Source organism: Neovison vison, chromosome X (genome assembly GCF_020171115.1).
Source record: "Neovison vison isolate M4711 chromosome X, ASM_NN_V1, whole genome shotgun sequence".
Lineage (NCBI taxonomy): Eukaryota > Metazoa > Chordata > Mammalia > Carnivora > Mustelidae > Neogale > Neogale vison.
The window spans coordinates 86,733,902-86,746,296 of NC_058105.1; the positions used below are offsets into that span (position 1 = coordinate 86,733,902).

A 12,395-nucleotide genomic window follows, 5' to 3' on the forward strand; every position below is an offset into this window, starting at 1 on the left:
ACTGACAAGCTGATTCTAAAATACATATGGAAATGCAAAAGACCAAGAATAACTAGGCATTATTGAAGAAAGAGAACAAAACTGTAGGACTAAATGACTATATGTAAGATATATTATAAAATGACATTATAAGAGTGGTACTTATACAAGAATAGAGAAATAAACCAAACAAAAAGGAATTCAGAAACAAACCCACATATATAATCTAGTCATTTGATTTATGAAAAACACGACTCTATACAAGGGAAACAATGATCTTTTCAATAAGTGATAATGGGTTGACTGAATGTCCATTTCTTTTTTTTTAAAGGTTTATTTATTTATTTAAGAGAGCGAGAGCAAACATGAGCGGGGGAGGGACAGAAGGAGAGGGAGAAGCAAACTTCCGGCTGAGCAGGGAGCCTGATGTGGGGTAGATCCCAGGACCCTGGGATCATTACCTGACCTGGAATCGTGACGCTTAAAGCGACTGAGCTACCCAGGTGCCCCTAAATGTCCATTTTGACATACAAAAAGGGGGTGGCTTTACTCATACTGAAATCATACACAAAATCAATTCAAATAAATTGTGAATACAAATGAATGATTAAACAATAGCGCAACACAGAAAAATGTCTTCAGGACTTTGAGAAATGCAAAGACTAACAAAACAAGGCTAGCCATAAAGGGGAAAAACTATGAAACTGAACAATATTAAAATTGAGATATTCAGTTCATCAAAGGACGCCATTAAAAAACTGAGAATGCAAGGAACTGAGATTTGTAATAAACATATCTAACAAAATATCAACATTCTTTTTTTTTAAAGATATTATTTATTGGGGGCACCTGGGTGGCTCAGTTGGTTAAGCAACTGCCTTCGGCTAAGGTCATGGTCCCAGAGTCCTGGGATCGAGTCCCATATCGGGCTCCCAGCTCCATGGGGAGTCTGCTTCACCCTCTGACCTCCCCTCTCATGCTCTCTCTCACTTTGTCTCTCTCTCTCTCTCAAAATAAATAAATAAAAATCTTTAAAAAAAGATATTATTTATCTATTTTTGTGCGGGAGAGGGAGAGAGCATGAGCAGGGGGAGGGGCAGAGGGAGAAGCAGACTCCCTGCTGAGCAGGGATTTTTTTTTCCCCATGCAGGGCTTGATCCCAGAACCCTGAGATCATGATTTGAGCCAAAAGCAGACACTTAACCATCTGAGCCACCCAGGCGCCCCCAAAATATCAATATTCTTAATATAAAAAGATCTCCTACAAACCAAAAAGATAGTCCAGGAGAAAAAGTCAAAGATTAAACAGGTATTTCATAAAAAGATATCCAGGCTTACAAACATATGAACAGATCATCAGATTTGCAAATTAAAATCACAATAAGATACCATTCATAACCACTAGAATGGCTTTTTTTCCCCTTCAAAAGCAAAGACAATGACAAGTGCTGACAATATTCTAGAGCAAGTGGAACTGTTGAAGATTTATACTGAGAGTTTTATAGTACAAGCACACCTCAGAGACATTGTGGATTTGGTTCCAGACCATCACAATAAAATGAATGCCACAATAAAGCAAGTAAAGTGAATTTTTTGGTTTCTCAGTGCATATGAAAGTTATGTTTACACTGTACTATAATCTATTAAGTATGCAATAACATTGCTTAATAATGTACATACTATAATTAAAAATATTCTTAAAAATGCCAACCGTCATCTGAACTTTTGGCAAGTCATCACTACTGATCACAGATCACTATCAACAAATACAATAATAATGAAAAAGTTTGAAATATTGCAAGAATTTTACCAAAATATAACACAGAGACATCAAGTGTGCAAATGTCGTTGGAAAAATAGTGCCTATAGATTTATTCGACTCAGGACAGCCACAAACCTTCAATTTGTAAACAACAACAACAACAACAAAACGGTATCTGCAAAGTGCAACAAAGCAAAGTGCAATAAAACAAGGTGTATCTATACAACCACTGTGGAAAACCACATTATCTACTGGCATTATCTACTAAAGCTAATCATATACATAATCTATAATTCAGCAATTCTACTCTTAGAATGCCCAAAAGAAATGTGTGCATATATTACCAAAAGACATGTACTAGATTGCTCACAGTATTATTTACAGACCAATAATGGAAATAAACAAAATATCCATCTACTATGATATATTCAAACAATGGCATACATAGCAATGAGAATGAAGGAATTACCACTGCGCCCAATAATATGGATGAATCTCAAAAACAAAATCTTTTTTTAAAAGGTTTTATTTACTTTTTGAGAGTGACAGAGAGAGAGAGAAGCAGACTCCTCGCTGAGCAGAGAGCCCGATGCAGGGCTCAATCCCAGGACCCTGAGATCAAGACCTGAGCCAAAGGCAGACGCTTAACTGACTGAGCCACCCAGGTGTCCCTTAAAAAAATCTTATGCCAGTGAAGTCAGGCACACACAAAAAGTATTATACTATAATATTTTTACAAAGTCCCAAAATAGACAAAATTATTATAATGTGACAGAAGCCAGGATTGTGACCAATGGGAGTTTAGATGCGAATGGTAGGGGACACATTCAAGGGCCTTCAGATGCTAATCATATTCTATTTCTTAATTTGGTGCTGGTTACACAGGTGTTTACACTATGAAATGAATGGATGGATGGATGAGTGAGCAAAAAAGTGAACAAGTGAGCTAATATGTCAAAAGTTAACTGTTGAATCTAGGTTCAGAGCATAAAAATATTCATACTCTTCTTTCAACTTATGCTTGTTAAATTAAAAAAATGTTCAAGTAAAAAGAGTCACCATGCCTCTCAGCTCTTAATATTTATAACACGTACCTAATATAATCTGATTTATGAAAGGAAATTTTTAAAATGAAATTTCTATTCCCAGATTGTGTCTTATAAAACAGTAAAATACTCCACATATTTTCTATTTCTCATTAATAAACAGAGAAAGAGAGACAGACATAAAGACAAAGAGAATCTGGCCAGGACTAAATGTTTCGCAGACCATACCTCCATGAACTCCACCACCAACAGTAAGTTACCATCTAGCTCTGAGTCTTGGTTTTATCATCAGTAAGATGACAATGATAATACTGACCTTAGAAGATGGTTTCGAACATTAAGTGACCAACTATATTTAAAAGGTTGCCTGTACAGACAGATCAAGTACTAAATTCTTCCAATTTAACATACCAACATTTATGGGCAATATATCATGAATACACAGTGATAAGAGCAGTGAAAGAGGTAATTAACTATGCTGTGGGATAGCACACAATGCACCACGGATACACAGACTGAAAGAGAAGTGAGGATGGATATAATGATGTCTTCCTAGCAGGGCTGGTAACTGACAATACACCTAAATGATAGCAAGAAGCTAGCCAGGATAAAAAGAATATGGGAAATATAAGTGCTTGGATTAGGTTATTTCAGTATGCAGAGTGCTGCATTAAAGCTATGCCGAAAAGTGACCAGAGGCAAAAGGGGTGTGTAGGAAACCGAGTGAACAAAACATAGAGACATTGACATAGATACATCCTGTTTTTCCCACTAATAGCTGTATAGTTTGTGCCCTCACTTCCTTTAGGTTCTGCTCAAATGTTGCCTTACAGGGAGGCCTTCCTATCCATCCTATTTAAAATAGTACATCCCCTCTCCATCACAACCTATTCATATTTATTATATATTCATTTACTGTCTCTCAACTACAGTTTAATAAACTATTTTCCACTGTTGTATCCTCAGTGCTTAACACTGACACATAAAGATATTCAATAAAAAATTCTTGGATGAATAAATGATGGTTGCACACTGGATTAAAAGCCATCTGATTTTTAAATGCCCTGTAATTATGACTTGAATAAAGAATACACAGACATCAGCAATACCCTTCAAAAAAGTTTCTAAGTGTTTTGGTATCATGAAAATCTCTGCCTCATTTTTTCTAAAAGAATTGAAAATTATACCTGGCCCAGAAAAAAAAAAGGATTACCTCTTATTTGGCAAGTATAACACAGTAGTTACAAGAGGAGAGAAATAAATTGCTTGTTCAAGGAGATCCTTGATTAGGTGCGCCTGGGTGGCCCAGTGGGTTAAGCCTCTACCTTCAGCTCAGGTCATGATCTCCCGAGTCCTGGGATGGAGCCCCACATCGGGCTCTCTGCTCAGCGGGAAGCCTGCTTCCCCCCTTCTCTCTCTGCCTGTCTCTCTACTTCTGATCTCTCTCTCTCTCTCTGTCAAATAAATAAATAAATAAATTTCAAAATAAAAAAAGGAGATCCTTGATTAAATTCCTTTTTAGAGCCTGAAAAACCCTGACCCTCATCATAAGTTTAATGATCATGATATCCCTCTCTTGGGTAAAACTGGAATAATAAATTATGATTAACTAATGTTCTCACAAGACGAACTGAACCTGATGAATGGGACAGAAAAATGCATTTCTGCGCCTAATAGAGAATACGTGCAAACTTTGAAAAATCTGCCAGCTTCCTGTTCAATGTTGCTACCAGAGAACAGAAAAGGATTTGCATAATAAATGTAACTCATATAAAAAATAAATTTGTGATTGGATATCTTATCTGTCAACCAGTCCTATTCCATGAAAAGTTCTAAAGGAGATGGGAAAACTGCCAGTGTCAAGAGCTGACACCAGGTAACAGGCAAAACCCTTGCTCCTTTAAAAAGTGGGGACTGAGGTCTATGCCAATTATTTAAAATCTATTTATTTGAGAGAGAGAGAGAGAGAGAATGAGAAAGAGTGCATGACAGAGAAAAGGTCAGAGGGAGAAGCAGACTTCCCGCTAAGCAGGGAGCCAGATACAGGACTCGATCCCAGGGCTCCAGGATCATGACCTGAGCTCAAGGCAGTCCTTTAATCAAGTGAGCCACCCAGGCGCCCATGTTTTGTTTTGTTTTTGTTTTTGTTTTTTTAATGTTATGAATACAGGGTTAAGGCAGTTTCTGATGTATCATTTTGCTTACAGTAAAAATAAAAAAGATAATTAACAAGTAAAATAATATTTTTAAGAACAAAAACATCATTGACCATGAAATTGAAGACATACCTGGTTTTCAGAAGTACGTAATTCAATGGCGTCTGCAGGAGGGGGACAAGAGGCATCAGAAGGCTTGTGGGGCAGGGAGAGGAGCAAAGTACTGGAGTCGAAGGAAAAGGAAGAGCGGGAGAAAGGGGATCCAAAAATTTTAAGGCTAAAGGGGGCGGTGAACAAGGTGGGAGTAAGACGTAGGAAAAGAATCTGTGGTAGAGGGGATGACCCAGGCTCAGAAAGAGGATCTGGGATAACGAGGAGAGGTAAAGAATGACCAGGGATAAAAGGACTACACGAGAGAAAGGGAAGAGGATGACGGCCTGACATCTTCAGAAGAGGGGGAAGATAGGCGACCGGAACCTAAGCGTCAGAAACATCCTTCACACAACGTACTCTGGGGATGAAAATTTCTTTCCGCCCCACGTTAAAGCAAGGAGGAAAGTTTCTCCGGGGTGTCTGGGGACTCACTTGGGAAAATTATCACCCTCTTTCTTTACACTCACCTTCCTGAAGAAAGCCCCAACGCAACGATGGCGTGACCGGAAGTGCTATTTTCCTTCGTTTGGCAAAAGCCTTGCTTCCGCCGCCACGCCCCCTTTGTCAGGCAACTTCCTGTGCCTCTCTAGCAATCCCTTACAATACTTTATCGCCCTGACCCTCTCACCCTATTGGAAGCTGGATAGTGATGTAAACCCGCTAGGAGGGGGAATCCGTAAGTTTTTACAAATCCTAGCTCTAGTCATTCCAAGAACCCATTATTTCAGCCAGCCCCCAAGTACCCAAATTTGTCACTTCGCCTTGTCGATTTAGCCTTTGAATACCTTCCTAACCCTTAGTCCCTTGACTCTTGGATGTCAACAATTACGTATTTGTCATACTGCTTTACTGTTTTTTGACATACTATGTTGGAAAAAAAGTTCATTTTTATTAGTGGCATACTTTGATCTCAAGATTTTTAAAGATCTTAAATCTGAATCCGTTTTTGTCTCGGAATGGTATCCAAAGAACTACATACCATACTCAGATTTCCAAATAAATAAGGGACACTCATGTAGAAAGCATTCTTGTATATGTATATACCACCCCCCGCCCGATAAGGGCAACTAGCAAATTTTCAATAATAAGAATAATTTTTGCTGTGGTTAAAAGTTCAGTATTGAGGGGCGCCCGGGTGGCTCAGTCGTTAAGAATCTGCCTTTGACTCAGGGCACGGTCTCGGTGTGCTGGGATCTACCCGCCCCACCCCACTGGGCTCCCTGCTCCGGGGGAAGCCTGCTTTTCCCTCTCTCACTCCCCCTGCTTATGTTCCCTCTCTCGCCGTGTCTCTGTCAAATAAATAAGTAAATAAAATCCTTTTTAAAAAAAAAAAAAAGTTCAGTGTTGAATTACCTATTGCCACTACCTCCAGAAAGCTCTTCTGGGCCTCAATCTGTACCCCAGTTCTCCCTTTTTTGTGTGGTTATTTTCAGTCAATCTATAAATACATAGTGAGAATCTACCATGTACCAAATACTATGCTACAACCATGAGCTTTGCAATAGGTGCCCACAGCTTAGGGACTAAAGGTGATGTTTTAAACACATAAGAGCCTGGCATAAAATAGGCGATTATCAATGTTTGTCCAATGAATAAATAACCAAAATGTGGTCAGGGAAACGACAGGGACCAGCACCAAGTCCTTACTTTTGCTGGTATTTTTATAGTTCATTTCAACGTTTTAACTCATATTTTGTCATTCAACCAGGAGATTCTGAACAACCACTCAGTGTAAGGCTCTGTTCCTGATATTGCCCATATAAAGAAAAGTAAGACACAGTCCTGGATTTCAAGGCTATCCAAGCAGTGGGGGAAATAAACACATAAACAACTAATAGCACTATAATGTGATAAAATAATAGGTAGAGACCGTTTAGGAACTATGGGCATCCCATTGATTGGTGAATATTAAAAACCTGAAATATACCTTATCTCCTGAAGGTTGCTCAATAAAGACTTGTTTAATGTTGACTAGATTATTGAATGGATGAATAAAAGTGAAGAATGGCAGTGAACTTGAACTATAGTGTGAAAGGAACAGTAATGAGTGATGAAGCTGAATGTAAGAAGAGGCCAGAGAAGGAAGGACCTTGCAAGCCACATCATGGAGTTTGAGATTAATTATAAGGAAAACAGAAATCCAAAGAAGAATTTTAAACAAGAAAGTATTTGGTAATGTTTAAAACCACAATATAGAAAATGGACTGTACTGGTGCAATCTGGAGGCAGAGAAGTTGATTTAGAGGATATTGTGGTAGTCAATGAATAAGTACAGAAAATTAGGGCTTATGCTATTAATAATTAATTGTATTTGCAAATTGATCTGGAAAAATTAGCCAGTGGATTATCAGAAATCCAGAGACATTGAAACTTGATAATTTTCCCTTGACTTCCTCTATGTTCAAAATTTTGAAAAATTCATGCAACAAATATGTGTCAAGCTGTTAATATGCACCAGGCTTTAAAGATAGAACCATGACAAAAATGGACAAAAATTTCTGCTCTCACAGAAACTACATTCTTGTGGCAGATAATAAAATATTTAAGAAATTACATGCCAGAAAGTGACAAGTACTAAGAAGAAATAAAGCAAGTAAGTAGGATAGCAATGTACCTGGGGGAGGGGGTGGTGATTGCCACATGAAAAGGTTGAAAGAAAGGGTGATATATGAATATTTATAGACTTCATCCATTTCTCTCAGTCATAAGGATCACTTAGTCAGACCCCTCATGTTTCTCCCCAAATCCCAACCCCCTAGCATGATATACAAAAGCTTTGGTAGTCTAACTTGGTCTCTCTCTCTCCAGCCTCATCTCTCACCACTCAGCTTTTCCCACCCTAAGTCAAAGTCTCACACAAGTGCTTACAAATTGGAAAGTGCACTGAGATCTCAAATAATGTGTGCTTTCACTCTGCTATCTAGTATTCACCTTTCATATATCTGCTGATATTTTAACTCTTTCATTAAGACCTACTGACTCTTAATTTCACTCCTTAACCCAAACCAGATAACTGTTCCTCTTCTTTCAGTCCACAATACATCCTGTTCTTATCATTTTATTTTATTCACTCAACAAACATTTGTTGGTCAACTACTATGTGGTTGTTGCTGTTCAAGGCAGTAGAGATACTTGCATAAACAAAGGAGTGGAAAAAATCCTCACACTTTTAAAACTTACATTTTAGTGAGAAAGACAAACAATAAACAAAAATAGCATAATAAATATAGAACTTATAAAGCAGTAGTTTTCAACTCTGGGTGCCGATTAAAACCACATGTATTATTTTGTATATACCATATATGATAAAGATATAAAGAATAATTTTAAACAGTTACCCAAACTGACAGAAAATCATATACAATAAAAATTTTCCATGTTATACTTAGCCCCTAGTCACCTAGTGAATTTCTTAGTTATTCTTTCAAAGATATTTTATACATATGCAAACATACACATGTATATATATTTTTTATGTTTTTAACAAACAACATCATGTAATACAAACTATTTTACACCAAGAATTTTTTTACTTAACTATATACACGTAGGTATGTGTTTCATCTTGTTACATAAAGAGATTTTTCATTTCTTAAAATTACATATAATAAATTACTTTTTTTGTATGAACAGTACTATGAGTACTAACACATGCATAGATTCATGTAACCACACCACAGTCAGGATATAGAACAACCTCTTAACCCCCAAAAGTCTCTCTGTTTTAGTCACACAGTCTTCCTTGCCCAAAAACCCTTGCAAAGACTCCTATTTTCTTTCAATCTAGTTTCTACTTTTCTAAAATGTCCTATATATGGAAACATAGAATAAGTAACCTTTTGAGACAGGCTTCTTTTACCTAGGATAACACCTTTGAGATTTATCCAAGTTCTTACATGTATCAATTATTCATTGGTTTTTATTTCTGAGTAGTACTTCATTGTATAGGTATATCACAAATTATTTATCCACTCACCAATTGAAACACTTGGGCAATTTCTACTTTTGGAGATGATGAGTTAAAAGACTATAACATTTATATATGCAGGTTTTTGTGTGAACATAGTCTTAATATCTCAAAAGAAAGGCCTAGGAATAGGATTGCTCATAAATGGTTATGGTATCTGGATATCTAACTTTATAAGAAACTGCCAAAATGTCTTTCAAAGTGGGTGAACCACTTTGCATTCCTACCAGCAATGTGTGAGTTCTAGTTACTTCACACCCTTGCCAGCCCTTGGTATTCTTCATGTTTTTTTTTAAAAAGTGTTTATATACACTATGGAGTATTATGCCTCCATCAGAAAGGATGAATACCCAACTTTTGTAGCAATATGGACGGGACTGGAAGAGATTATGCTGAGTGAAATAAGTCAAGCAGAGAGAGTCAATTATCATATGGTTTCACTTATTTGTGGAGCATAACAAATAGCATGGAGGACAAGGGGCGTTAGAGAGAAGTAGGGAATTTGGGTAAATTGGAAGGGGAGGTGAATCATGAGAGACTATGGACTCTGAGAAACAATCTGAGGGGTTTGAAGTGGCAAGGGGGTGGAAGGTTGGGGTACCAGGTGGTGGGTATTATAGAGGGCATGGCTTGCATGGAGCACTGGGTGTGATGAAAAATTAATGAATAATGTTTTTCTGAAAATAAATAAATTGAAAAAAAATAAAATAAAATACTGTGAAGGAGAAAAAAAAAGTGTTTATTTAAGTAATTTCTACATCCAACATGGGGCTTGAACTCACAAGCCCAAGATCAAGAGTCAGATTCTCGGGATGCCTGGGTGGCTCAGTGGTTGGACAACTGCCTTCGGCTCATGTCATGATCTCGGAGTCCCGGGATCGAGTTCCACATCAGGCTCCCAGATCCACGGGGAGTCTGCTTCTCTCTCTGCCCTTCTCCTCACTCATGCTCTCTCTCCCTGTCTCTCTCTCAAATAAATAAATAAAATCTTTAAAAAAAGAAAAAGAGTCAGATTCTCTTCCAGCAGGGCCAGGCAGGCACCCATTCATACTTCTCTTAATGGTAATTATTCAAATAGATATGTGGTACATAGAATCTCTGTGGCTTTAATATGCTATTTGTTAAAAGGACTATATTTTCTCCATTGAAACCGCACCTTTGTAAAAAATCAGCTCACCGTATTTGTATTGGTGTATTTCTAAATACACTATTCTTTTCCACTAATATATATGTCCTCCTTTTACCAATACCACACTGTCTTGAAAACTGTAGTTTCAAAGTCAATTTTAATCTCAAGTAGTCTGATTCCTTCAAATTTATTCTTCTTTTTCAAACTTAGTCATTCTAATTCCTTTGATTTTTCCTATATGTTATGGAATCAGCTTTTCTAGAACTACAAAAAAATCTTGTGATTTTGGTGGAAATTGTGTTAAATCTAGATTAATTTGGGGATATCCTTCATATTAGTATGTAGATCCTAAAAATCCATGAATACTAGATGTCTTTCCATTTCTTTAGATCTTCCTAGATTTCTTGAATCAGTGCTTTGTAGTTTTCAACATGCAGATCTTGTTTATTTTTTTGCTAAATTCACACCTGTTTCCATTCTTTGAGTTATCATAAATTGTATTATTTTATTCAATTTTGTTTAATTGTTAGATGTATTGTAAATTTTTATATTTCATTACTGGTTTTTAGATATATGATAGATTTTGTGTACTAACTTATAACCTGAGTTTTTATTAAACTTACTTGGTATTTCTAAGGGTTTTTGTTTTGTAGATTTCTTGGGAATTTTTTCTGGGCACTTATGTTGTCTGCATATAAGGAAAGATTTTCCCCTTTTCAATTAGTACTAATGTTGTTTCTTTTTCATAAGTAATTGCACTGTTTAGGACTTCCACTGCAATGTTGAGTAGGAGTGATGAGAAGAGTCTCTTTGTTTTGTTCCAGAAATTAAAGGGAAAACATTCAATTTTTCAGCATTAAGTAAAGCTGGAGTAGCTATAATATTAGAAAAAATGGACTTTAAAACAGAAAATTTTATTACAAGTAAAAAAATTTATGATAACAGAGTATATCCATCTATAAGATATTAAAATTACAAACACAGGTGCATATCCACCTAAAACCAGAGCCCCAAGGAAGAGAAACAGAAAGTTACAGAATTTAAGAGAGGTATGGAAAATTCAACAATAGTTGGAAACTTTAATACTCCACTTTCAGGAATGAAAAGGACATCAAAGCAGAGGATCAAAGAGGAAATAAAAGATTAACCCAGCAATATAAAAAAACTAGGATTAATAGTATACTCCCCTCTGAAAAGACAGAATGCATATTCTTTTCAAGTACACATGGAACATTCCCCAGGATAGACGATATACTAAGCCAGAAAATAAGCCTTAATACATTGAAAATCAACAAAACAAAAACATTGTTTCTCTGAAAAGACCAACAAAATTCATAAATCTTTAGTTAAACTGACCAAGAAAAAAGGGAAGACTCAAATTACTAAAAGGAGTAATGAGAGAGCAGTTGTTACTACAGACATTAAAGAAAGAGAAAGAAAATAAGAGAATACTAAGAATAACCATTTGCCAATAAATTAGGTAGAGTAGGTGAAATGGACATACTCCTAGAAAGAAACAAACTACTGAAACAAATTCAAGAAGCAGAAAAACAAAGTAGACCTGTAACAAGCATAGAGATTGAATTTGTAATTTAAAAAAACTTCCCACAAGAAAAAGTCCATGTCCAAATTCACTGATAAATTCTACCAAACTTTTAAATAACTAATTATAATCAATAGCAACTGTTTACAATTTGTTACAGAAAATAGAAGAGAAACATTTTGCAAATTCTGTAAGGTTTGTATTTTCCTGCTAACAAAAGGAAACAAAAGCATGACAAGAAAAGAATACCACAGACCTTTATGCCAAAATTCTCAGTTAAATACTATCAAACCAAACCCATTGACATATGCAAAAAATTATAAACCATAACCAAGTGTAATATATCCAAGAAATGCTAAGTTGGTATAACATCTAAAAATCTATTAAAGTAAAGCACAATATCAATAAAATAAAGGACAAAACCAAATAATCATTTGGGCAGACACAGAAAAAAAACCAAACTTGACAAGATCCAATACTCTTTCATGATATAAAACAACAAGAACAACATCAAACTAGGAATAGAATGAAGCCTCCTGACCCTACCTCATACTATATACTAAAATTAGCACAAAGTGGATCATAGGCCTAAATATAAGTGCTGAAGCTATACAAATCTTGGGAAAAATACAGGAGTAACTACAAGTTAGGCAAAGCCCT

General features: G+C 36.2%; 1 protein-coding gene across 5 annotated transcripts in view; it reads right to left on the minus strand.

Annotated features, from left to right (window-relative positions):
- Positions 1-5,640, minus strand: part of MAGED1 (MAGE family member D1) — a 72,144-nt gene extending 66,504 nt beyond the window's left edge. For 2 of the 5 annotated variants that reach the window (XM_044235909.1, XM_044235907.1), the window contains exon 1: positions 5,076-5,557. The gene's annotated coding sequence lies outside the window, so the exon portion shown is untranslated. The other 3 variants (XM_044235911.1, XM_044235908.1, XM_044235912.1) reach the window with 3 other exon arrangements.
- Positions 5,641-12,395: the final 6,755 nt, after the last annotated feature.